Source organism: Amblyraja radiata, chromosome 8 (assembly GCF_010909765.2).
Source record: "Amblyraja radiata isolate CabotCenter1 chromosome 8, sAmbRad1.1.pri, whole genome shotgun sequence".
Lineage (NCBI taxonomy): Eukaryota > Metazoa > Chordata > Chondrichthyes > Rajiformes > Rajidae > Amblyraja > Amblyraja radiata.
In genome coordinates, this window is record NC_045963.1 from 53,088,832 (window position 1) to 53,115,554 (window position 26,723).

General features: G+C 46.2%; 1 long non-coding RNA gene across 1 annotated transcript; it reads left to right on the top strand.

The window, feature by feature from the left end:
- The first annotated feature begins 622 nt into the window (after window positions 1-622).
- On the top strand, window positions 623-26,723 carry LOC116976224. Its single transcript, XR_004412899.1, has 3 exons — window positions 623-680; window positions 1,961-2,038; window positions 26,275-26,723. It is a non-coding gene; the product is annotated as an uncharacterized LOC116976224 (long non-coding RNA).

Here is a 26,723-nt window from a genome sequence, read left to right on the forward strand (position 1 = left end):
ATAATAAATCTTGCATACATTCTGGATGAATGGAATGAAAGTCCACTTCCTTTTCTAACCATTGTGTTTAAGAAGGTGCTGGAAAATCGAAGGTAGACAAAAGTCCTGGAGAAACTCAGCGGGTGCAGCAGCATCTATGGAGCGAAGGAAATAGGCAACGTTTCGAGCCAAAATGCTTCTTCAGACTGATGTAGGGTGGGGGCGGGGAGAAGAAAGGGGAAGGAAGAGGAGGAGCCCGAGGGTTGAGGGAGAGTTGAGAAGGGGCTTCGCTCCATAGATGCTGCTGCAACCGCTGAGTTTCTCCAGCACTTTTGTCTACCTCCTTTTCTAACCAGTTATGTGTTTGGCTAGTAACTGTTGTGCTGTTTTATACTCTACTTGGCCTTGTAGTTCCACTCTGTCACAAACATCTGGGACAGAGATGAGTGCTGTGCTCATTGTTTCCTTTCTCCCACCAGTAAGATCTTTATTTTCACCACAACATTCATGTGGTAATTGTTCTGTAATTTTGTATTAATGTGTACATATGCACTGAGAGCAAAATTGGCTTCATAGTTAATTGTTTTATTGGCAGTAATTAACAAGGCATGATCCTGATTGATGCTGTTGCTTGATTGTCTAGTATAGTAGCTGACTATCCTGAAGAACAGGAACGTTTTAAAACTGCCAATCAGATGGATGTAAGTAATCCTGAAATAAGACTGAAATAAGACTGAAATAAGACTGTTACGCCTCATATTAGATCACACAGACAAAATAACATTTGTAATCAATGTGCAACTGAATTTCATAGAATGAAGAACATTAGAACAATATATCACAGGAACAGGCCCAACGGCCAGCAATGCACATGCCGAACATGATGCCAAGTTTGACTAATCCCATTTTCCTGCAGATGATCCATATCCCTCCATTCCCCGCATATCAATGTGCTTATCCAAGAGCCTCTTAAACCACTATTGTACCTGACACCACCACCACCCCTGGCAGCATGTTCCAGGCACACACCATCTCTGTTTAAAAAAAATAGCTGGCCCTGCACATCTCCTTTAAACGTTGCCTGTCTCACTTAAAGCCATACCCTCAAGTCTTTGATATTTCCACCCTGGGAAAAGGCTCTGACTGTCTTCCCTATCTATGCCTCCCATCATTTTATATACTTTGAACAGATTATCCTCATCCATCCCCTTTCATCCATTCCCCTCAGCCTGTGATGCTCCAGCAAAAATAATCCAAGTTTGTCCAACCTCTCTTTGCAGCTAATTTTGGTAAACCTCTACTGCACCCTCTCCAAAGCCTTCACATCCTACCTGTAATGGGGCTCCTCACCTGATTTACTTGCCTTCCCCTTCTTCTTACCTCTTCTTTGGCTATCTGCACTTGGCATTCTCAGTCCTGAAATGTTAACCTACTTTTTGCCTCTACAGTCCTGCTTGATCAGTTGAGTTTTTCGAGCAGTTTATTGTTCGCTCAGATTGATTTCACACTAGGCAGTCTGCTGCAAGTAACATTAGAGTAGTGTCCTAGGCCCAGACATCTTCAGCTACTTCCTCATAAGATCAGAAATGGAGAGTTTGTTGATGGTTCCATAATACATAATTTCTCAGCCAATGAACTAGTCCATGCCTGCATTAGACAAGACTTAAGTCATGGGCTGATTAGTATCAAATCATGTTCTTTCCACAAAAATGTCAGCTAGGACCACCACCAAGAGAAAGTCTTAATCATCCATCCATGAAATGTAATTGCATTCTCTTAGATGATCCTCCATGGCATTTAGGGATAGGAAATAAATTGCACAAAGATGAATCAATTTCAAAAATATATTGTAAGACAAACGATTGAATATTGCCTCTATTCAATAGATGAATGAACAGTGTTCAGAGCTTGTAAAACAATCATGTTTCTATTCTCACACAAATTAATGGTAATCAATTTGTGTATTAATGTTTTTGTACAGGTACTTAGAATTTGGATACTTGATCCTGAGAAAGCTTCTTCTGCAGAGTTGAATAATAAAGCCGAAGTGCCTTCCCTGGTAAGAATAAAGGACATTATCTTGTCATACAAATAGCAATCTGATTTGTTTAATGTACAGGGTAACATTGATATTTGTAGTATAACTGCTTTTCTTTGGCAGTCCCCCCAGAGCCAAACACATCACTTCCAGCATAACCCTGTGTTTACTGAAGAGACTGATGAGACCAGTGTGGGACCCAGAAACCCTACCAAAGATGGGGCAAGAGGTGATTGACAGGATAAGTGGGTGGGTAGCTCATGTCAGATAGTGTGTTCCTTCTTCCCTTTGCAGAAGGGCAGAACAGGGTTTCTATTTGCTCCTGATGCAAGGATTAGAAGCTTTCAATTACATCTCAAAAACTCCATTCTCAAAGCAGTCAGGGACCAGAGCTTGCCAAAATCATCAGGGAATTCTTATTTGAGATACATTTTAAACAACGACCTTGTTTGTAGGTGTAAAGGAGTGATAGCTGACACACTGTAACCTTTACTAGGAGTTTAATATAGCACATGGCACACACGTCCCAGCACTGACTGCATCCAGCCTTCAGGCGTACTGGGACCTAGTGGGAGGAACAAAGGGAGGATACTACAGTTATACTAATATGATGGGGCGTGGTTAGTGGTGATGAGGTAGCTACATTATAGGTTGCATACATAAACCATCTACATCCTTCCCCTTACAATTTAAACAAGTTACAGCAATGGCAGGTTGGTTATACAGTACCTGCAGAGCTAAGCAAACTCTCCGTATCGAGCCGGAGGTTTTACAATCCGACCCGAGCGAGTGCGCACAGCACCCTCACCCTCCCCACCCGAAAGAATAGGAGGAGGGACAGGAACAGAAACAGGAGGGGGAGAGAAGGTGGGTGGAGAACCAAGCTTGGAAGGGGAACGGAGAGGCACAGGTGAGCCAGGTGAAACAGAAGGGGTAGAATGAGCAGTCGGAGAGAGAGAAGACCTGACAGGGGACGACAGGGCCTGGGGAGCGAACTCAGGAAGAGCAGGGGGAGGTGCCCGAGGCAAACGGACCGACCGGGTCATGCAGGGAGCAGAGGGTAAGTCAGTAGAGGAAGGCTCGACACGCGACGGAGGGGTATACGGAATCGCAGGAGGTGGTTTGGGCTCGTTGACCGCCAACAGGTGCTGGCGGCTGCGTCGGTATACAGTCCCCTCAAAATCCACCAGGTAGGACCGTGGCGCGCTGTCAAACCCGACAACGGTGGCAAGTCGGGAATAGCCGGTGGGCGTCTGCAAACGGACGACCTGTCCAGGCACCAGTGGGGATAGGGGGCGGCAGGATTTGTCGTGCGAGCGGCGCTGGATTTCGTGCTTCTGGGCAATTCGTTGCTGGACATCAGCAGGCTGCAGGACTTTGGGCATCAGGGACTGCTGGGCGATCGGCATCGGAGGGCGAATAACTCGGGACATGAGTCGTTGGGCAGGGGATCGCATAGTACTGTCTCTGGAAATGTTCTGAAGGTTCAGGAGACCCTGATAGAAATCACCGTTGGAGAGACGGGATTGTTCAAGCAAGTGCTTGAAGCAACCGCCCGTTCAGCCAGTCCATTGCTCTGCGGGTACTCCGGGCTGCTGGTGTAATGATTGAAGTTCCACTTCGCAGCAAAAGCTTTAAATTCGGCGCTAGTGAATTGGCGGCCGTTGTCTGTCTGCAGCCGAACAGGGGAACCAAACGTGGCAAAGTGACGGCGTAGCTTACTGATCAACATCTCGGAGGTGATGGCGGGGAGGAGGTCCACCTCGAACCAATTTGAGTAAGAGTCTACCAGCACAAGGTACTGCTTCCCACGCCAGTCGAAGATATCGGCAGCCAGTGAAGACCAGGGCATGTCAGGGGCAGGCTGTTGTAAAAGCGGCTGTCTCTGCTGAAGCGGGGCAAGAGAGTTGCAGTCCGGACAGGAATCCACCCTGGCCTTGATGTACTTTGCCATGCCCAGCCAGTAATATTGTTCCTGGGCATGCGAGATAGTGGCATCTGCCCCGGGATGCCCCATGTGGGCGGCGTCGAAGTACAAACCATGCAGCGAGGCAGGGACGACCACTTTATGTCCCTTGATAATAATGCCGTCCCGGAGGACCAACTCATCGCGGACCAAAAAATAGGGGTGGACGCTAGCAGGCAATGAAGTCAGTTTGGTAGGCCACCCGCGCTTGATGACAGCAGCAAGCTGTTGCAGGTCGGGGTCGTTAGCGGTATGCTCAACCAGGCACTGTAGTTGCTTGGAAGGGACGAAGTTAACGTTCAGTACCTGTAAGTCTGCCTGCTCGAAGGGGTGCTGGTCGCAGGAGGTCCGGGGGGCCCGGGACAGTGCATCAGCCACATGCATCTCGGTGCCCCTCTTGTACACGATTTTAAAGTCAAACCGCTGTAGCTGCAGCATCATCCGCTGTAGCCTGGCTGGAGCGCAGTGTATAGGCTTGTTAAGTATCGTCACCAGTGTCTGGTGATCCGTCTCAACGGTGAACCTGGTTCCAAATAGGAAGTCCTTAAACTTTGAACACGCAAACACCACCGCCAGCAGCTCCTTCTCTATCTGCGCATAGCGCTGCTCTGTGTCCGTCATGGTCCTGGAGGCATAAGAGATAGGCAGCAGCGAGTCACCATCATGGGGCTGCAGGCAAGCAGCACCCAGTCCAAAACGAGAAGCGTCGCAAGTGACCACGACCGGACGCAGTAGATCAAAGAACTTCAGAGTAGGTGTGCTGATCAGCTTCGTCTTTAGCAGGTCAAACGCCTGCTGGTGGTGTGGAAACCATGACTAAGCAATGTCCTTTTTAGTGAGTTGTCTCAGGGGTGCGCTCAACTCGCTGAGGTCAGGGATAAACTTGCCCAGATAGTTGACCATACCCAGGAATCGCTGTAGACTGATAACATCTGTCGGGGCAGGCAGCTCTGAGATGGCGCTGGTCTTCTGCGGGTCAGGCTTTAACCCGTGGGCCGTGAAAATGTGGCCATCATATGTGACCTCAGGCACCCGGAACTTGCATTTTGACTTGTTCAGCTTTAGATTGATCTGCCGTACACGGTCCAGAATCCGTCGGAGGTGGCGGTCATGTTCGGCCACATCCCTTCCATAGACCAGAATGTCGTCTACAATAATCGCACAGGGCAGACCTGCAAACAATTGTTCCTTGAACGCTGGAATACCTCGCTGGCGGAGTTGATGTCGAACGGCATCCGCAAAAACTTAAACCTGCCGAAGGGCGTACCGAACGTGGTTAGGTCCGTGGAACGTTTGTCCAGGGGTATTTGCCAAAACGAACTTCTGGCATCGAGGACGGAGAACACTGTGGCTTGTCCGACCTGGGCGGCAACATCTTCAACAGTCCTCATAGGGTAGTGGGGCCGTTTAATCGCCAGATTCAAGTCGTTAGGGTTGATGCATACCCGTATTTCATTTTTTCCTTTCTTCATTGTGGCGACCATGGTGGAGACCCATTCGGTGGGATCGCTGACAGCTTCCAGCACTCCCATGTTGACCATGTCTTTCAGCATGCTCTCCACCTTGCCCTTCATGGCGAACGACACTCTATGGGGTGGATGGATCACAGGCACCATGGATGGGTCAGTTGTGATTTTATACACCAGCGGCAGCTTCCCCAACTTGTCGTCAAACAGGTCTGGGTACTCGGATAGTGGATCCATCACTGCTTGCACCTCGTGGACCGTGCATTCAAAGGACACCAGACCAAGATCCTGGCAGGCCTGGTTGCTCAGTAGAGTTACACAGTCGCAATCCAGAATAAAGAACGACAGGTCACGGGAAGATTTCTGTAGCACGCAATGGAAGGTCGCCCTCCCCACAGGTGTTAGCTCCTTTCCCCCATAGGCACGCAAAACAGAGCGATCTGCAGTCAACAGCTCATTATTCCTTATCTTGTTGAACAGTGATGTTGACATTACGTTCACTTTTGCTCCCGTATCCAGCTTCGTAGAGAAGGACTTGTTGTTCACAGTAATGAGCACAGATGGATCGGGGAGGCGAGATCGGCTGTGGAGGAGAGTGTAAACACTTGCATCTCCCATGGAATAGCTGAGCTCAGAGCTGGGGGCAGTGTCGACAGAGGACTGAGAATCCATCTCGCTATCAACTTGCTGAAGGTTGTTTAGGAGTTGTCTAGGAGCTGAGGGCACTTTCCCACGGGACCGGCAGGCAGCTGCAAAATGGTTCATTTTCCTGCAGAAATTGCAAGTCTTTCCGAGGGCTGTGCACTGTGATTCCGTAGGATACACATAATTACAGTTTGGACACTTCTGAGATCGCGGGACCCGAGATGTACGAACGGGCCGCGGTGGAGGGCGAAAGTTGTCCTGCATGCGTCGTTGTCCAGCAGCACCAGTCAGATTTATGGCTCGGTTGTCCGATCCCCTCTGCCCATGCGGAGGGGTAACCACTTCGGCGATGCGGCACGCATGCATTGCTTGAGTTAGGGTTAGGTCAGGCCGTTGCAGCAGGTCGGCACGTAGTTTCTGATCAAGCATGCCAGTGACGAGAATGTCCCTGGTGAGCTGGTCGCGCATGGTTTCAAAACGGCACCGCTGAGCAAGGTAGTGCAGGTCAGCGATGAAGCACTCGACAGGTTCGTCCGGCTGTTGCTTACGTGAGAAAAACCTGGCCCGCTCCAGTATGCGGTTGGAGGGCAGGTCGCATATCTCCGCGAACTTGCGCAAAAGACATACCGGGTCATCGGCAGATTCAGCTGGCTCGACCGGCAGGCCGTTGTCATCCAGGACTGCTGGTTCGTAGACGAACGCCTGAGCTCTCTTCATTGCGTCGGGACCAGCCAGGTTGAGCAGGAGTGAGGCTTTGACCGCGGCTGGGTCGTTCCGGTGCGCAATATTGACGAAGTGAATGTAGTCCAACACAAAAGTCGACCATCGCTCCGCAATGTCAGCGTCAAAGACAAGGGGAGATGGCTTTCGGCATGAGGATGCCATATCAAGGGAAACCCAACACTGGGCACTCAGGGGACAAATAAAAGAAACCCGGTAAACGGGAGAAGCGAGTTTAACTTTCTGACACCATGTAAAGGTTTGATAGCTGACACACTGTAACCTTTACTAGGAGTTTAATATAGCACATGGCACACACGTCCCAGCACTGACTGCATCCAGCCTTCAGGCGTACTGGGACCTAGTGGGAGGAACAAAGGGAGGATACTACAGTTATACTAATATGATGGGGCGTGGTTAGTGGTGATGAGGTAGCTACATTATAGGTTGCATGCATAAACCATCTACAGTAGGCAAGAGATTTTTTTGTGATATTTGGAACTTGATTTTACTCCAGAGATATAGTGTAGAAACCAAGGCTGACATACCTTTCCATTGTGGAAAATCCCTTGAAAAAGAGTGATTTAACAGGCCCGTACGAAGCTTTTCCAAAAGGGGGGTGGCATGACAGGATTTGTGGAACCAGAGTTGGTTTACAGGGCAAGGCCAACGAATGCCCTTGCATTAGTAGAAGTAGCGGTAAATGGCAATATACATTCAGGAGCACCTGTTCCGTTGTTTTGCACAATCCGCAGCCATTGCCACTTTCATTTTACTGCACATCTTGTATGTGTATGTGACAAATAGACTTTCCTGTTGTTGGGGGGCAGTGTTAGCTGTGAGGAGGATGCTAGGAGGCTGCAAGATGACTTGGATAGGCTGGGTGAGTGGGCAAATGCATGGCAGATGCAGTATAATGTGGATAATGTGAGGTTATCCACTTTGGTGGCAAAAACAGGAAAGCAGACTATTATCTAAATGGTGGCCGATTAGCAAAAGGGGAGATGCAAAGTAGGCATGCAGGTGCAGCAGGCAGTGAAGAAAGCGAATGGTATGTTAGCATTCATAGCAAAAGGATTTGAGTATAGGAGCAGGGAGGTTCTACTGCAGTTGTACAGGGTGTTGGTGATACCACACCTTGAGTATTGCGTACAGTTTTGGTCTCCAAATCTGAGGAAGGACATTATTGCCATAGAGGGAGTACAGAGAAGGTTCACCAGATTGATTCCTGGGATGTTAGGACTTTCATATGAAAAAAGACTGGATAGACTCGGTTTGTACTCGCTAGAATTTAGGAGATTGAGGGGGGATCTTATAGAAATGTACAAAATGCTTAAGGGGTTGGACAGGCTAGATGCAGGAAGATTGTTCCCGATGTTGGGGAAGTCCAGGACAAGGGGGTCACAGCTTAAGGATAGAGGGGAAATCCTTTAGGACCGAGATGAGAAAAACATTTTTCACATGGTGAATCTCTGGAACTCTCTGCCACAGAGGGTAGTTGAGGCCAGTTCATTGGCTATATTTAAGAGGGAGTTAGATGTGGCCCTTGTGGCTAGGGGGATCAGGGGGTATGGAGAGAAAGCAGGTACGGGATACTGAGTTGGATGATCAGCCATGGTCATATTGAATGGCGGTGCAGGCTCGAAGGGCCGAATGGCCTACTCCTGCACCTATTTTCTATGTTTCTATGTAGGCAAAAGACGCCATCCACATGATCGCTATATACAAGCCAGGGGTATGCTCGTAACCAGTCAGGGTTAAATCTTCGCCAGCATCCATTCTTATAGAAGGCACAATATTTGTATGTTGGACCCAGTTTAAAGTGATTCTGTATGAGGTACAGCTTCTGAGCATCTGAGAGGTTGGCAATAGCTTTAGCAGCTTCTTCTTTAGTGTGGTAGAATTAAGGAGAACTAGACCAAGTGCAGACCCGTTGGATCTGTTCCCCCAATGTGCGGTTGTGGGGGGGGGGGGGGGAGTCATACACATTAACCACTCCCACACATTAACTACCCCCGCACACGCGCTAACAGGGAGGGGGGGGGGGGAAAGGGAGGGGGTTGGGGAGAGAGAGAGTGAGGTGGAGGGAGAGAGAGGTGGGAGAGAGAGAGAGAGAGGTGGGGGAGAGAGAAAGAGGTGGGGAATGGAGATGGGGGAGAGAGAGAGGTGTGGGAAAGAGAGAGAGAGGTGGGAGAGAGAGAGAGAGAAAGAGAGAGGGGTGGGGGAGAGAGAGAGGGGGGGAGAGAGAGAGAGAGAGGGAGGGGAGGGGAGAGAGAGGAGGGGAGAGAGGAGGGGGGCGAGAGAGAGGAGGGGGGAGAGAGAGAGGAGGGGGGAGAGAGAGATAGGAGGGGGAGGGAGAGAGAGGAGGGGGCGAGAGAGAGAGGAGGGGGAGAGAGAGAGAGGAGGGGAGAGAGAGAGGAGGGGGAAGAGAGAGAAAGGAGGGGAGGGGGAGAGAGAGAGGGTGGGAGAGAGAGAAAGAGAGAGGGGTGGGGGAGAGAGAGAGAGAGAGGGGAGGGGAGGGGAGAGGAGGTGAGTGAGGAGAGGGAGAGGGGAGAGAGAGAGAGAGGAGGGGGGCGAGAGAGAGAGGAGGGGGGCGAGAGAGAGAGGGGGAGAGAGAGAGAGAGGGGGAGAGAGAGAGAGAGGGGAGAGGAGGGAGAGGAGAGGAGAGAGGAGAGGAGGGGGAGAGAGAGAGAGGGGGAGAGAGAGAGAGAGGGGGGGGAGAGAGAGAGAGAGGAGGGGGAGAGAGAGAGAGAGGAGGGGGGAGAGAGAGGGGAGAGAGAGGGGGAAGAGAGAGGAGAGGGGAGGGGAGAGAGGAGAGGGGGGGGAGAGAGAGGGGGGGAGAAGAGAGGGGGAGAGAGGAGGGGAGAGAGAGAGGGGGGAGGAGAGAGAGAGAGGGGGGGAGAGAGAGGGGGGGAGAGAGGGGGGGAGAGGAGAGAGAGGACAGAGAGGGGGAGAGAGAGAGAGGAGAGAGAGGAGAGAGAGAGGAGGTGGGGGAGAGGAGAGGGGAGAGGGGGAGGGAGAGGGGTGGGGGAGAGAGAGGGGTGGGGGGAGAGAGGCATGGGGAGAGAGAGGGGTGGGGAGAGAGGGTGGGGAGAGAGAGATGGGGAGAGAGGGAGAGAGAGGTGGGGGGAGAGAGGTGGGGGGGAGAGAGAGAGGGAGTCCAGCTGTGGGAGGTGTGCGGGCGGCGTACTTGAGCGGGTGGCGGGCCAGGTGGGCCTCAATTGGTGGTCAGTAAAACACCGAGTCCAGCACTGGATCAACTAAAGGGCCTGTCCCACTGCGGGGACCTAATTTGCGAGTTTAGAAGAGTTTGCACTCGACTCAAACTCGCAGCATGGTCGACACATGGTCCTAGCAGGTCTATGTAACTCTCCTTCATGCTCGAAAGAAGTTCGAGCAAGAATTTCATTGTCCTATCTGGGACACATGACAATAAACTCTCTTGAATCTTGATTAGATTATAGCTATTGACAGTTCCCGAACCCAATCACAAAATTCACCATTACATTGTTTCGACAGAAAGTTCTAGCAGGAAGACAGTTTACAAAATGAATAGAAACATTTCTCCAGGTACTATCAACAATTTGAACAAGGCTTCACACATCACAAGATAACAGCACAAATACTCTGCAACATAATTAACAGTACTTTACAACCCCCCCCCCCCCCCCCCCCCCCCATCTAATCACGCATATGCAACACCTCTTAGCTCTTCTACAAAACCCTCATACATATAAACAAAAGGAATTATCCTCAACTTCCATCTAGGATCCAGACTCCTTGCAACCTTTCACAGAAAGTGGACCAACAGGCTTTACAAATACAGAGATTCTCCATTTTGTGACATATTTTATTTGGCCAATATTATCATTAACAGGACTTATGACATCAGATGTATTCAAAAAATATTTTACTGATAGGCTGCATATATGTGAAGTTTTCACAATTCTTGTAAGAACTCATGATATAGAATCATAAGACGTTTGTTTTTTACTGCACCAAGGAGATCTTCCAACTCCATCTTCTGCCTAGCTTCCACAAAAAATAATAGCTCTAAAACCTACCTCAATTTTACAATCTGATTGAAGATATTCCCCGTTTCCCTCTCCCTTCCCCATCTCTCTCCCCCTTCCCCTCTCTCTCTCTCTCTCTCTCCCTCTCCCCCCTCTCACGTCCCCCCCTCTTTCTGGAGGGGAGGGGGGGTGAAGATGAAGGTGGAGCGAACCCATCGGGGGTCGGCGTGGATGAGGGGGGGGGGGTGGCGGGGATGAGCGGGAGTGGTGGGGGGGGCGGGAGTGGTGGTGGGGGGGGGCGGGGATGAGCGGGGGGGACGCGGGCGGAAGAAGGTTTGGGCCCCGGCGGCGGGGGGAGGCGAGGGCATCGGGCCCTGCCACAGTGGTGTCTTGTTGAGGTCACACCCGCTCCCGCCCGACGACGGAAGGACAGTCTCCTGGTCGCCAGGCTGGCCGATGGCGAGGCACCGGTGCCGTGGATGGAAACATTGGACCGGGCAGGCGGGCGGGCAGACACCGCAACCCCCCTTCCACAACTTACCTGGAGTAGACGCGAGGCATGGGTGAAGTCCAAATGGCAGTCTGATCCCGCCCGGGTCCACTGCGCAGGCGCGGATAGATGGCGCCATTTTGTGTCGCTTCCCCAACTGCGCAGGCGCGGATGGGCGCATTTGTTTCTCCCCCAGCGGCCGGAGCCAGAATTTCGGGCGATTTCCAACAAAGTGGAAACGCTGATTGTGCTCCGATTTAAAAAAAAATTCTGGGGATTTTTTCTTACCCTGGGGGTTAAAAAGGGGGGTGCGGTCGCACCCAGCGCACTCCCCCTTCGGACGGCCATGTTTAATCTCATATGATTTGTCAGGTGAACCAAAGATCCCACTGCATCATGTTCTGAAAAGGACAAAGTTTATGAACATTTCCTAAGAAAGTTCTGATTTTATTTTATATTAGCTTCTACAAGTTAGCTAACAAATTTGGGAGCACAATTAGTATATTTTCTCAGACCAAAAGTAGTTATTTATCGACATTGCAAAATGTGTCCCCCTTGGAACGGAGACAGCATTGAAATAAGGGAACATGCAAAAACAAAGTGTGGGAGGAACTCAGCAGGTCAAAGTGGAGGCAAAGGGATAGATAGTCAACGTTTCTTGCCGTGGCCCTGCATTTGTACTGACAGTGTGATTTATTGGAATCAAAAGAGAAAATGGCTGATTGCTATGTTTTGTGTTACTTTGAAGTCTGTCTTTAAGATAAAGAACGGAGTCAGCGCCTTGTGTCATAGTTCTCTTTTAATAGTTCCATTTATTATAATGTCTTCTACAGACTTCTCATTCTGCAACTGTTCGCTCTGTCTAAATCACATGACTTAACTACGTCATGCACTTAATTTGCATGTTTCAATTGTAACAATATAACTCTTTAACGATCTTATCGTTATCCAATATCCAATAATCCAATATCGGTTCCGTGCATCCACCTTGGCTTTAGCTAATGAAGGAGTTATTTCTTCAAGAGTGGATGTAGGGCAATGATCTCTCTTTAAGGCTCTGTTCAGATCATGAGGATCAAGGCTTATCAGTCTACCATTGGGCTTTTCCTTCACTATGATGGAGTTGACTCAATCTGTTGGTTTGTCAACTTTGACAATAATTCCTTTCTTTTCCATTGTCTCCGACTCGGCTTTGAGTTTGTCTTTCAGTTTGAGTGGAATTCTGCTGCTGGATGGCTAACTGGTTTCACTGCTGGATCTAGAGTAACGAGGTGCTCTTTGTCCTCAAAGCCACCAATGGTGTCTTCAAAGCAAACAGGATACATTACCATGTGATCACCTTTGTTTCTGTTTGTAGGTCACTCACTAAGAGGTGTGTTCTATTCAATATGGTGAGGAGATGAAGTCTCTGTGTTCTCACAGTGTAGGGATATGAGGTTTAAGACCTGGCAGGCTTGCAGTCCCAGGATTGCTGGTCCGTCAGCATCAGTCACAAAGAAGGTACATATTGCTTGCTTGTCATGTGTGCAAGTGATCATAATCATTCCTAGCTGTCTTATTTTTGTGCCTCCATAAGCAGTTAGGATTGCTTTGTTCTGCTGTAGAGCATCTGGTCTTGGCATTCCTCTCTTATCTACTTTGTCAGGATACATTTGTCTGAAAATGTGGAGAGACAAGATGTTGCTCTGCGCACTGGTGTCCACGTTGCATCTGAGGTTGATCTTCGTGTCGTTCCTCTGAATGCGGACTTTTGTAAAAATCTCTTTACATTGATACTTATCATCCAAGCTATGAATTTGAATGATCCCTAGGTTTAGCTCAAGTAATTCCTCATCATATTGTTCTCCTGTGCACATTTATTCCCTTCTTCTTAGTTTGCTGTGGTTTATGTGCAGCTCTGCAGACTGACTGCCAGTGATTCTGCTTTCCACACTTACTACAAATGGTTCCAAAGGCTAGATAGTTGGTTTTATCACTGAACACAAGAGATCTGGCACAATTCTTGCATATTTGCAGTTTAGTTTTGGTTGGTGGCTGAGACATCTTCTCAGATCATGGATTTTTGGGTCTATATTGTATATAAGCCTTCACTGCATCCACTTTCCTGCCTGTAAGGGACATTGGAGACATTTGCTTGTTAGTCGCTTCATGTCCTCATGCTAAGTCAGCAGGATCTTGGAGAGTCAATTGCTCATCCCTTCCAATGAAAGACGTCTGGACCTCTTTGTGGAATGTTCCCCATATGAATTGGTCAAGCACCCTGTCATATATCTCCTGCGTATCTCTGAACTTACATTTCGATGCAACGTTCTTCAGCTTTGTGAGATAGTCATCCACAGATTCATCACTTATAAGTTGGTAGGTCATGTTACAGTTGTTTAAGAAGTTGGTGCGACTGCATTTGGAGTATTGTGTTCAGTTCTGGGCACCATGTTGTAGGAAAGATGTTATCAAGCTGGAAAGGGTACAGAGAAGATTTCTGAGGATGTTGTCTGGACTAGAGTATTTGTACAAAGACCCAAAAATCTGTAACGTTCCACGCTTCATAGGGAGGGTTCTGGTGGAAGCCGCTGATTGGTGGAAGCAGACTAGAGGAAGCAGCTGATTGGGTGCAACCTCAGGTTAGCATTTCTTCTTTCTGGTTAAAGGTACAGTGCTTTAGTAAAGGTACAGTGAGCTAAGGGTACAGTGGACTAAAGGTACAATGCTTTAGTAAAGGTACAGTGCTTGTTTATATAATAAAGGTGCAGTTTAAAGGTCAAGAGGCAGCAGCTGTTGTGAGTCAGATACCTGCTGATTTCTCCCAGCAGTTTCTATTGTATTATACTTGTATCGGATCCAGGGTAAGGCGGGAGAATGACAGCCAGAGCAGTGTACTGTTCGGGATGTCAGATGTGGGAGGTCATGGTGTCGGATGGCCCTCCAGACGTCCACATCTGCACCAGGTGCAGCGAGATGGGGCTCCTAAGGGACCGTATTAGGATCCTGGAGCAGCAGCTCGATGACCTCTGTCTGGTCAGGGAGAGTGAGGAGGTCATAGAGGGGAGTTATAGGGAGGTGGTCACTCCAAAACCTCGGGAGAGAGACACGTGGGTCACGCTAAGGAAGGGCAAGGGGCAGAGGCAGGGACGAGTGAGTACTCCAATGTCGGTACGCCTTGCAAATAAGTACTCCTGTTTGAGTACGGATGGGGGTGACAGCCTGCCCGGGGGTAGCGACAGCGGACGGGCCTCCAGCACAGAGACCGGCCCTGGTGCTCCGAAAGGTAGGGACAAAAAGAAGAGGGCAATAGTAATTGGGGACTCTATTGTTAGGGGGTCGGATAGGCGATTCTGTGGACACAGTCGGGAGACCAGGATGGTAGTCTGCCTCCCTGGTGCCAAGGTCTCGGACGTGTCTCAACGCGTCCAAGATATCCTGAAATCAGAGGGAGAGGAGCCTGAGGTCGTGGTACATATAGGTACCAATGACATAGGTAAAAAAAGGGAAGAGGTCCTGAAGGGAGGATTTAGGGAGTTGGGAGGAGAGTTAAGGAAAAGGACCAAAAAGGTAACAATCTCAGGATTACTGCCTGTGCCACGCGACAGTGAGAGTAGGAATGGAGCGAGGTGGAGGATAAATGCGTGGCTGAAAGACTGGTGCAGAGGGCAGGGATTCAAGTTTCTGGATCATTGGGACTTCTTTTGGGGAAGGTGGGTCCTGTACAGAAAGGATGGGTTGCACTTGAACCCGAGTGGGACCAATATCCTGGCGGGGAAATTTGCAAAGGCTACTGGGGAGACTTTAAACTAGAATGGTTGGGGCGAGGGAGTCAAATAGAGAAAGCTAGTAGACAGAATGGGAGGCAGGAAGCAGAAAAGGGAAGCACTCGGGCACAAGAGGAGAAAGAAAAAAAAGGAAATAAACAGAGAATAAGAGGCGGGGGGTTTCTTAAATGTGCATATTTTAATGCTAGGAGCATTGTAAGAAAGGTGGATGAGCTTAGAGTCTGGATAGATTTGGAGGGGCAAGAGGTGGAGGTGTTGCATTACTAGTCAGGGAAGATATTACAGCAGTGCTTTGGCAGGATAGATTGGAGGGCTCATCTAGGGAGGCTATTTGGGTGGAACTGAGAAGTGGGAAAGGGGTAGCAATGCTTATAGGGGTGTATTATAGACCGCCAAATGGGGATCGAGAATTGGAAGAGCAAATATGTAAGGAGATAGCAGATATTAGTAGTAAGCACAAAGTAGTGATTGTGGGAGATTTCAACTTTCCACACATAGACTGGGAAACACATTCGGTAAATGGGCTGGATGGTTTGGAGTTTGTAAAATGTGTGCAGGATAGTTTTTTGCAGCAATACATAGAGGTACCTACTAGAGGAGGGGCAGTGTTGGACCTCCTGTTAGGAAATGAGATGGGACAGGTGGCGGAGGTATGCGTTGGGGAGCACTTCGGGTCCAGTGATCACAATACCATTAGTTTCAATATAATTATGGAGAGGGTCAGAACTGGACCTAGGGTTGAGATTTTTGATTGGAGAAAGGCTAACTTTGATGAGATGCGAAATGATTTAAAAGGCGTGAACTGGGACATTTTGTTTTATGGGAAGGATGTAGAAGAGAAATGGAGGACATTTAAAGGGGAAATTTTAAGAGTGCAGAATCTTTATGTTCCTGTTCGGTTGAAAAGAAACAGTAAAAAAAAGTTTCATTTATTGGGTCAGTCTATTATACTCGTCCCCGGTGGCCTCAGTACAAACAAACGGCACACTGTCGCCCCACTTCCCCCTTCGGAGAGGTACCAGACAGGGTTGCCCGTTATCACCACTTCTGTTTGCTGTCGCGATAGAACCCTTGGCGGTTTGGTTACGCTCAGAGAAGGGCTTTAAAGGTATCACACGGTTTGACACAATTCATAAAGTCTCATTGTATGCTCCTGTACATCTCGAATCCAGTCAGCTCTCTCCCTGTGATTATGAATATTTTAGAACGGTTTGGGGTGTACTCTGGTTATAAACTTAACTACCAAAAAAATGAACTATTACCGATTAACTCATCGGCTAAGCAGCTCCCTCGCTCTTTAACCTCATTTAAATGGGCGGAGGACGGATTTTGCTACCTCGGCGTTTTTATCACAATACCTATATTTGATATGTTCCGCACAAACTTCCTGCCTCTGGTTGAGAAAGCTGAAAGAGACTTTGACCGCTGGTCAGTCTTATCGTAATCCCTCGCGGCCCGGATAAATCTGGTCAAGATGGTCGTCCTACCCAAATTCCTGTATCCAGCATGTTCCTATATTTATCACTAAATCATTTTTTGATAAATTAGAAAGGAGAATATCTAAATTTTTATGGGGTAGCAAACCGGCCAGAATTCGAAAGACGCTACTACAGTCTCCTAAGAGTGACGGCGGTTTGGCACTTCCTGACTTTAGGCGATACTACTGGGCTGCTAACTTGCAAAAAATCCTGTACTGGATGAATGATGATTGCGACCATCTACCGACCTGGGTACACATGGAAAAGGCGAGTTCACATCTCCCGTTGCGGTCTGTCCTATGCTCTCAACTCCCCCTTTCTATAACATCTGCGGGTGCAGGCCCAATTGCGTCCCTCTCGCTCAAGATATGGAGTCAATTTAGGAAAAACTTGGGTTTACAAGGCCCTTCCATCTTGACCCCACTGCTTAAAAGTCACATCTTTAAACCTTCAAGTACAGACTCCGCATTCAAAACCTGGCATAGTAATGGCATCAGTAGTATCAAAAACCTATACAAGGATGGCATTTTTTCGTCTTTTGCGGAGCTTTCGTACAACTATAGCCTCCCAAACTCCCACCTTTTTCGTTTTTTCCAGATGCGTTTGTGTAGTGGACTTTGTGAAGGACTTTGCATTGGATTAGGCCATGGAATCTCTTTTTTGTACAACTTGTTAGGGTCGGTTATATTGAAACCTTATACCTCATTAAAAGCTGCGTGGGAGGGTGAGCTGAATACGAAACTAACAGACCAGCAATGGGACTCTGCCTTGGATTTGATCCATTCTTCCTCCATATGTGCCCGTCATGGCCTAATCCAATGTAAAGTCCTTCACAAAGTCCACTACACAAACGCAAGATTATCTAGAATATACCCCGCTGTTAAAGACACCTGCAACAGATGCAATCAATCCCCTGCCAACCATAGTCATATGTTTTGGTCTTGCCCTAAGCTAGCAACCTTTTGGAGGAGTGCTTTCGACGTGCTAAGCAGAGCCTATGGCCAGACTATTCCTCCAAACCCACTGTCAGCTATTTTTGGTATTCCCCCCAACACCAACCTCTCTGTTGCGTTGAAGCGGGTCCTGGCTTTTACAACCCTGTTAGCCCGGAGCCTGATTTTGCTTAACTGGAGACTTACCTGTCCCCCGACACACGCCCGCTGGATCAAGGAGGTGCTCTACAACTTAAAGCTTGAAAAACTTAGGTTCTCTCTCAAAGGCTCTACCAAGACATTCCTAGATACATGGAACCCTTTCCTGGAACTTGTTAACTCTCTTAACTTGTTTCCGGACTCGGAACAGGACTGAGTGCCCTCTATCACAGCTCTGTCTTATTGCAGTTGCCATCCCCTCAACCCCTCCCTCCCCACAAAATTGGAAAGAGCCCTGGTTTTCAAGGGAAATTGGACATCTTGTTCGGAAAAAGAGGGAGATCTACAATAATTATAGGCAGCATGAAGTAGATGAGGTGCTTGAGCAGTATAAGGAATGTAAAAAGAATCTTAAGAAAGAAATTAGAAAATCTAAAAGAAGACATGAGGTTGCTTTGGCAAGTAAGGTGAAAGTAAATCCAAAGGGTTTCTACAGCTATATTAATAGCAAAAGGAAAACGAGGGATAAAATTGGTCCATTGGAGAGACAGAGTGGACAGCTATCTGCAGAGCCAAAAGAGATGGGGGAGATATTGAACAATTTATTTTCTTCGGTATTCACCAAGGAGAAGGATATTGAATTATGTGAGGTAAGGGAAACTAGTAGAGTAGCTATGGATACTATGAGTTTCAAAGTAAAAGAAGTACTGACACTTTTGAAAAATATAAAAGTGGATAAGTCTCCAGGTCCTGACAGGATATTCCCTAGGACATTGCGGGAAGTTAGTGTAGAAATAGCCGGGGCTATGACAAATATTTCAAATGTCCCCGAGGATTGGCGTACTGCGCATGTTGTTCCATTGTTTAAAAAGGGTTCAAAGAGTAAACCTAGCAATTATAGGCCTGTTAGTTTGACTTCAGTGGTGGGCAAATTAATGGAAAAGATACTTAGAGATAATATATATAAGCATCTGGATAAACAGGGTCTGATTAGGAACAGTCAGCATGGATTTGTGCCTGGAAGGTCATGTTTGACTAATCTTCTTGAATTTTTTGAAGAGGTTACTAGGGAAATTGACGAGGGTAAAGCAGTGGATGTTGTCTATATGGACTTTAGTAAGGCCTTTGACAAGGTTCCTCATGGAATGTTGGTTAAGAAGGTTCAACTGTTGGGTATAAATGCAGGCGTAGCAAGATGGATTCAACAGTGGCTGAATGGGAGAAGCCAGAGGGTAATGGTGGATGGTTGTTTGTCGGGTTGGAGGCAGGTGACTACCTCAGGGATCAGGGATCGGTGTTGGGTCCGTTGTTGTTTGTCATGTACATCAATGATCTGGATGAAGGTGTGGTAAATTGGATTAGTAAGTATGCAGATGATACCAAGATAGGGGGTGTTGTGGATAATGAAGAGGATTTCCAAAGTCTACAGAGTGATTTAGGCCATTTGGAAGAATGGGCTGAAAGATGGCAGATGGAGTTTAATGTTGATAAATGTGAGGTGCTACACCTTGGCAGGACAAATCAAAATAGGACGTACATGGTAAATGGTAGGGAATTGAAGAATACAGTTGAACAGAGGGATCTGGGAATAACCGTGCATAGTTCCTTGAAGGTGGAATCTCATATAGATAGGGTGGTAAAGAAAGCTTTTGGTATGCTAGCCTTTATAAATCAGAGCATTGAGTATAGAAGCTGGGATGTAATGTTAAAATTGTACAAGGCATTGGTGAGACCAAATCTGGAGTATGGTGTACAATTTTGGTCACCCAATTATAGGAAGGATGTCAACAAAATAGAGAGAGTACAGAGGAGATTTACTAGAATGTTGCCTGGGTTTCAACAACTAAGTTACAGAGAAAGGTTGAATAAGTTAGGTCTTTATTCTCTGGAGCGCAGAAGGTTAAGGGGGGACTTGATAGAGGTCTTTAAAATGATGAGAGGGATAGACAGATGTGGATCAGCTTTTCCCTTTGAGAAAAGGGAAGATTCAAACAAGAGGACATGACTTCAGAATTAAGGGACAGAAGTTTAGGGGTAACATGAGGGGGAACTTCTTTACTCAGAGAGTGGTAGCGGTGTGGAATGAGCTTCCAGTGGAAGTGGTGGAGGCAGGTTCGTTGGTATCATTTAAAAGTAAATTGGATAGGCATATGGATGAGAAGGGAATGGAGGGTTATGGTATGAATGCAGGCAGGTGGGACTAAGGGAAAAAAGATGTTCGGCACGGACTTGTAGGGCCGAGATGGCCTTTTTCGTTGCTGTATGTTATATGTTATATGTTAGAGCTATAGGGAGAGGTTGGGAATAGGTGGGACTCCCCGGAGTGCGGGAGGATGAGAGGTGATCTTATAGAGGTGTATAAAGTCATGAGAGGAATAGATCGGGTAGATGCACAGTCTCTTGCCCAGAGTAGGTGAATTGAGGACATACAGTGCCCTCCATAATGTTTGGGACAAAGACCAATCATATATTTATTTGCCTCTGTACTCCACTATTTCAGATTTGTAATAGAAAAAAATCACATGAGGTTAAAGTGCACATTGTCAGATTTTATTGAAAGCCATTTTTATACATTTTGGTTTCACCATGTGTTGAAAGGACAAGGCTCACACAATATGAATAGGATCCAAAGTCTTTATTAGCAATTCAGCATAGGTAACTTCATTTCAGCACACAGCACTAGACTAAGGGAGAAGGAGGAAAAGGGCTTTCTATTAAACCTATGGGCGGAGCCACAGTATGAGTCACGATATGAGTGACACTAATCTACATCCTCCCTCTTAAAGAATTAAATGCAAATACAAAACTACTGACTAAATAAAGCATAGATAGTAAATGGCAATAAGCTTGAGGAAAGTCAAACATAGCCCAGGTACTTTACGGTGGGCTTACAAACACGACCAGCATGTTTACGATATAGACCATTTCCATTTTTCGGGGACACAATCAGTGGTATAATTGGTGTCGGAGATTGAAACGGCATTTCCGGTGACGGAACAGTAGACTTTGGCACAGGCGGAAGTGGTGTGGCCGTTGGCAAAATAACCGTTTCAGAAACAGGTTGTTGTGCTGATGCCGCTGGCCATGGATGAAAGTGGCAGAGTTTACTCCCTCTAGCCACAAGAAAGTGGCAGAGATTGCTCCCTCTAGCCACAAGAGACTACATGGTTTTAGCAGTATGTTTTAATACGCATGTGAGCTCTCCGTGTGACCTTCAGAGCTTCTCAACAGATAAATCTTCATAACACAGTTTTTTGATTAGTAGTTTCTTTATTGTTGAAGAAACACAATAGGATATTCATCCAACCTATTTATCTGATTCGTACACTTTAATCTTCGTCAAACTCCAGCATATCGCTTTTAAATGTTAGAAAACTCCTTGTGTCTCAAAAACTCTAGATGGTCGAAGGGTGTTCCTTCTGCCATCTAGCTCTGAGCTAAACTAAAACTAAGCTTCTGCGCAAGAAACCTAGCAGCAAACATGCCCCTGACTACGTAATAAATCCCACCCACATAATTACGGGCAGTCTAAAACTTAAAGACAAATGCCATAATTAATGACACACAAAAGAAGCCAACTGGCCACTACATACCGGCCCCTAATTGTTCCAAGTATATAATGAGGTAATTAGTAATAAACATCAAAAACATAACCACGAAGGCTTAACATGCATCAAAAGCAAAAAATAGCATGCACTATATATCCGCAATCAGAATTCTTCATCAACTCTTCCATCTTCACCTTTGCCTTGTAGAAGCAAGCATAACTTGATTATTGGTCTATAAAAACACTGTTTTTAGTTTAAAGTTGTACCGTGCACACCATCCCCTTAACATCAGGCATGATACCCAGTATATAGTCCAAAACATAAAAGTCCAAAATTTTGATAGCATGAAACTTCTTCCTCCATGTCCGATCAACTCATGAATGTTGTAACACATGAACTCATGTAACAACAGTGTTGAAATGTAAAAATCCTTCGAGAGAATAACAGGATTTTTAGTAATAACATTCACCGTTAGGTTTGATTTAATTTCCAGATCATTAGCAGAGATTTCAAATCCCAACTCAAGCTTTGGCCATTTTCTGTCTGGCTTACAGAGAGACTCTAGTTCATTGATCCATCTCTTATCGCTTAAGAAACGTTTCGCTGTCAGTTCTCTAGAAGCTTCATCCGCAGGATTTTCTTTTCTGTTAACATATTTCAATTGTGCAACATTAGTATTTCCCATTGCTCTTTCCATTGGCAAATTGTCTCTGTCCATATCCAGCTCTCTGGTTTCTTTGGCTTTATCATCTGGTGGAATGCTTTCCAATACATCACAATTGTTGCTGATCCACTTGGAAAGCGTGAATCCTCCCTTATTGCAAAGGGAAGTCAGGTGTTTTACCATTTGAATTGCTTCCTGCTCAGTAGACAAGGAGCAGGAATCCATGTAGCAATCATCCATGTAGCAATTATTCTTCAAAGAGATTGTTACTTCATGAAATTTCGTATTCTTGCCAAACTTGCATTTCAAATTCTGGGTGCTTTGCTTTGCCATACGACGATTATTTGGCAGATTAACACTTTCTTGTTTGAAAGGTAAGTCCAGATAATAGTGTCCATCAATCTTTACTGAGTAGTTCATGATATCCATGAACTTTAACTCTTCTCTAGATATTTCCTCAGATTCCTTATTGCTACTTTCATTGAAGTCATGATCGTATTGCTTCATCAACAGCTTTTCTAATTTATCAGTAGATGTTTGATTAACAGTAATGGCAGGATAGTTCTTCTGACTTATATGTCAGGCTGTTATTCATCGATTACAGCTCGGCATTTAACACAATCATCCCCTCCAAGCTGGCTACCAAACTCGCAGAACTGAGTCTCTGCGCATCCCTCTACAATTGGATCTTCGATTTCCTCATTCACAGACCACAGTCTGTTCGTATTGGTGGAAATGTGTCAGCCTCGATAACAATCAGCACGGGAGCACCTCAAGGCTGCGTGCTCAGCCCCCTGCTGTACTCACTCTATACTCATGATTACGTAGCCAGTCACAGTGCGAACTCCATCATCAAGTTCGCTGACGACACCACTGTTGTGGGGCGTATCACTGATGGGGATGAGTCAGAGTATAGAAGAGAGATCGAGCAACTGTCCAACTGTCCATATGGTGCCAGCGCCCTCAATACCAGCAAAACCAAGGAACTGATTGTTGATTTTGGAAGGAGTAGGAGGAGGACCCACAGCCCCATTTATATCAACCATAAATGGTTGAAAGGGTCAAGAGCTTCAAATTCCTGGGCGTGCACATCTCTGAAGATCTTTCCTGGTCCGAGAACACTAATGCAATTATCAAGAAAGCTCATCAGCGCCTCTACTTCCTGAGAAGATTACGGAGAGTCGGTTTGTCAAGGAAGACTCTCTCTAACTTCTACAGGTGCACAGTAGAGAGCATGCTGACCGGTTGCATCGTGGCTTGGTTCGGTAATTTGAGCGCCCTGGAGAGGAAAAGACTACAAAAAGTAGTAAACACTGCCCAGTCCATCATCGGCTCTGACCTTCCTTCCATCGAGGGGATTTATCGCAGTCGCTGCCTCAAAAAGGCTGGCAGTATCATCAAAGACCCACACCATCCTGGCCACACACACATCTCCCTGCTACCTTCAGGTAGAAGGTACAGGAGCCTGAAGACTGCAACAACCAGGTTCAGGAATTGGCTCGGACAAAACTCTGATTATTAATAACCCATTTTCTGTTATTTGCACTTTATCAGTTTATTTATTCATGTGAGTATATATTTATATTATGGTACATGGACACACTTATCTGGTTTGTAGTAAATGCCTACTATGTTCTGTGTGCTGAAGCAAAGCACGAATTTCATTATCCTATACAGGGACACATGACAATAAACTCACTTGAACTTGAACTTGACTCCCATTTTCATTATTCCTTCTCAAGGAGTAACCCATCCGAGTCGGATTTTCACAGCATACGGTCCATCACCTTGGCTCCTCACAATCCATACAGGTTCCAATGTCTTCAAAACATTAGTTCCGATAAGTAGGTCAATACTAGAATTTATTTTAGATATTTTGACCTCCTTTAGGTAAGGCCATTGTCTCAAGTCTTCATGTCTGGGTATATTTTGACGACCAACAGGCATGGATTCATGTGTAAACACTTCAGATATTGGTATAAAATTATCTTCACCCAGACTGGATATCTCCATACTTGTAATGTAATGACTCCTGCTCTTATTCATGGTACACAATCAAACCTTAGCCTCTTCTCCTGTGATGTTCAGTCTTCTCGTCAGGTTTTCTGTGCAAAAGGTAGTCGAACTTCCGTAATCCAAAAAAGCATATGTTTGCAACACTGTATTCGTCTTGCTATTCCATACCTGTACTGGTAAGATCGAAAAAATACAGGCTTCAACCCCGGCCTCAATATGAGCAGTTACTTGTGGCGAGATGACAGCATCACTAGTAGCTGGCTTCTCCTTCTGTTCGTTTTCCTCCGGCTCCTTCTCCATTTGTTGTGGTAGCTCTTTTATTTGTTCCGGTTCTTTCTCTTCCATTTGCTCTGGTAGCTTCTTTACAGTGTGAAGTGCTTCATGACGATATTGCTTGCGCTTATAACAAATTATAGGACTACTACAGTCTCTCATCATGTGTCCTTTTTTCAAACATCCAAAACAAGAAATCCACCTTTTCTTCATATTCTTTCTTCTTGAATCTTCAACACCATCTTATGGTGTGACCGACTTCATCACATAACAAACAAAATCCTATTTACTTGATAGTAGATACATCTCCTTTCATTCCATCTGTCATTTCCATAGATATTATAGTGGTAGCAAAACTGCTTCTCTTAGCTCCTGATCTTTCTTCAGTTTTGGTAAAGGTAGAACCTTTGTTAGTTGCAATTGGTTTATGATCTTCAATAGTTCCGTGATGTGGCTCTAACATGTTCCGTACTTGCTTGTCCAAAAAAATCACCAGGTCTGGTAGCCTGGCTACTTGCTTCCTCTCATCCAATATTCCGCCTGCTTCATCACTCCACTTTTCTCTCAGTCTTCTGGGCAGCTTACTTATGATGACTCTAGTATTACTTGCAAGATTCATTTCCTCCATGTGACCGAGATTTTTCATCGAGCTGCAACAACCTCTAAGAAATATTACATAATCACTCAATGCCTCCCCATCTTCTGGCTTGATTTCTTTCCAAGCATGGGCCTTCTCCATGTATGCGTTAGCAATCCTCTGTTCATTACCAAAACGTTCTTTAAGTAACCTTGCTTCTTTATAGCCTTGGCTGTCGGGCTCATTTTGACAACTTTCTACAAGTACCTTCACACTTCCGCTTGTGTACCTCACCAGAAATTGTAAGTGCTCCTTTTCATCTGTAATTTTTGTTTCTCATACTTCTTCTAATGCCCTTATGAAAGCTTCATACCGCAAAGGATCTCCATCATATGCAGGCATTTCTGCTGGTGGTAGAGGGAGAGAGGTATTTTGTCGAGCTATGAATTATGCTTGACTATTCATCAATGCCAATGATCTATCCTGAAAACCTTGGCTTGGCTCCAACAAACGATAGGCAAGCCTCTGTGAATCAAACTGGCTTGTTCGAGCCTATGCACCAGGCCTCGGAAAAGCGTAGTTCGCTATTGGTTTGTCCTGAGCATCTACAGATGCTCCATAAGTAGTTTGTTTCGGTCTAGCACCCATTTGCTGAGATGAAGTTTTGCCCATCTTCCTCAGTTCCAATAGGTGTTCAAAGCCATGAAATCCAGTGGACCTCGATTGTGGAATTGATCCAACTGCTGACTCACTTGGAGCAGTTTATCCTGTTGGTCCAGGGTTCATCGTCTTCGTCGTCTTCATCGTCTTCGATGCTCTAGAGCTGCATCTTGAACCCTCACTTCTTTGAACCCTCACATCCAATATCTCCTTCTTTGAGCACCGCCATCTTTGTGTCTAGTTCCAGCTGCTCTTTTCATCGCCTCATCTGCTCCTTTTGTAGCCTCATCTCCTCCTTTTGTCGCTTCATCTCATCCTCTTGTCGCCTCATCCCTTCTTTCATCTGTTCTTCTCGTCGCCTCATCTCTTCTTATTCTTGCTCAATCTCATGTTTCTTCTTCAAGGCATCCACTTCTATGGAGAGAGCGGGTAGATTCCAATTGTGCAGAAACTCTTGAAAACGAACTGGCTATAGAACCAGATTTATGTCTTGATCTTCGTGTAGATACGTTCGAGATACTATCTCGTGGTGTAATCTCATCTTCCATTCCAGCACCTTGTGCATTGTACTTTCAGCTGTTAAACGCGTAAGCTGTGGTATAATTTCAGATAACCACTCCTCTGCCTCATCCATGAAACCATTGAATATCTCCACCCTTGCTTCCCACCACTGGGTGTGTCTTTTGCGTTCTTCCCGAGGCGGCTGTGAATACAGCAGCTTCTTTTGTTTCTCTCCAACCTCCGGGCAGAGGTTCCATAGTTGGCTCTGATTAGATTCTACTTTGATCACGTTCTTAACTGATTTCATTAGTTTCTGCTGTTTTTCAATTGATTTGATAACCTGTTCCCATAACTTGTTTCTCTCCTTCTCGGTTTCTTTCAGGTGGGCAGCCTGGATATTATCTGCATCTCCACGATACATGAGTTTTCTGTAGCTTTCAATTGAGTCGTTAACTTGTGGTTCCTCTGTTGTCTCTATTCCATCATCTTCCTGCTCCATGGATTTAAACAGGTCTTGGCAAATTGCCAAGTCTTTAAATTGAACGAACAAGGACTTCTTCAATCTACTTTAGTTTTGTGTAAACAACTTTTCCCAGGAACAATAACAAATTGGATTTCCAGACAACATTCCCTCAACATCAACTAAGTTAATAATGACGTTTGTTCAAAAGGAATGTGTCTTATCTTGACTTCAAAACAATCGAATACCGGACATCTGAATTTCTCCGGGCAAAGTGGAAAAACACTTTATTGGCTCTCTTCCAAGCCAGCTGAACTATCTTTCATTTAATCTTACAGATGCCATTCAAAATTAAAGCTTTCCAGCTTCAA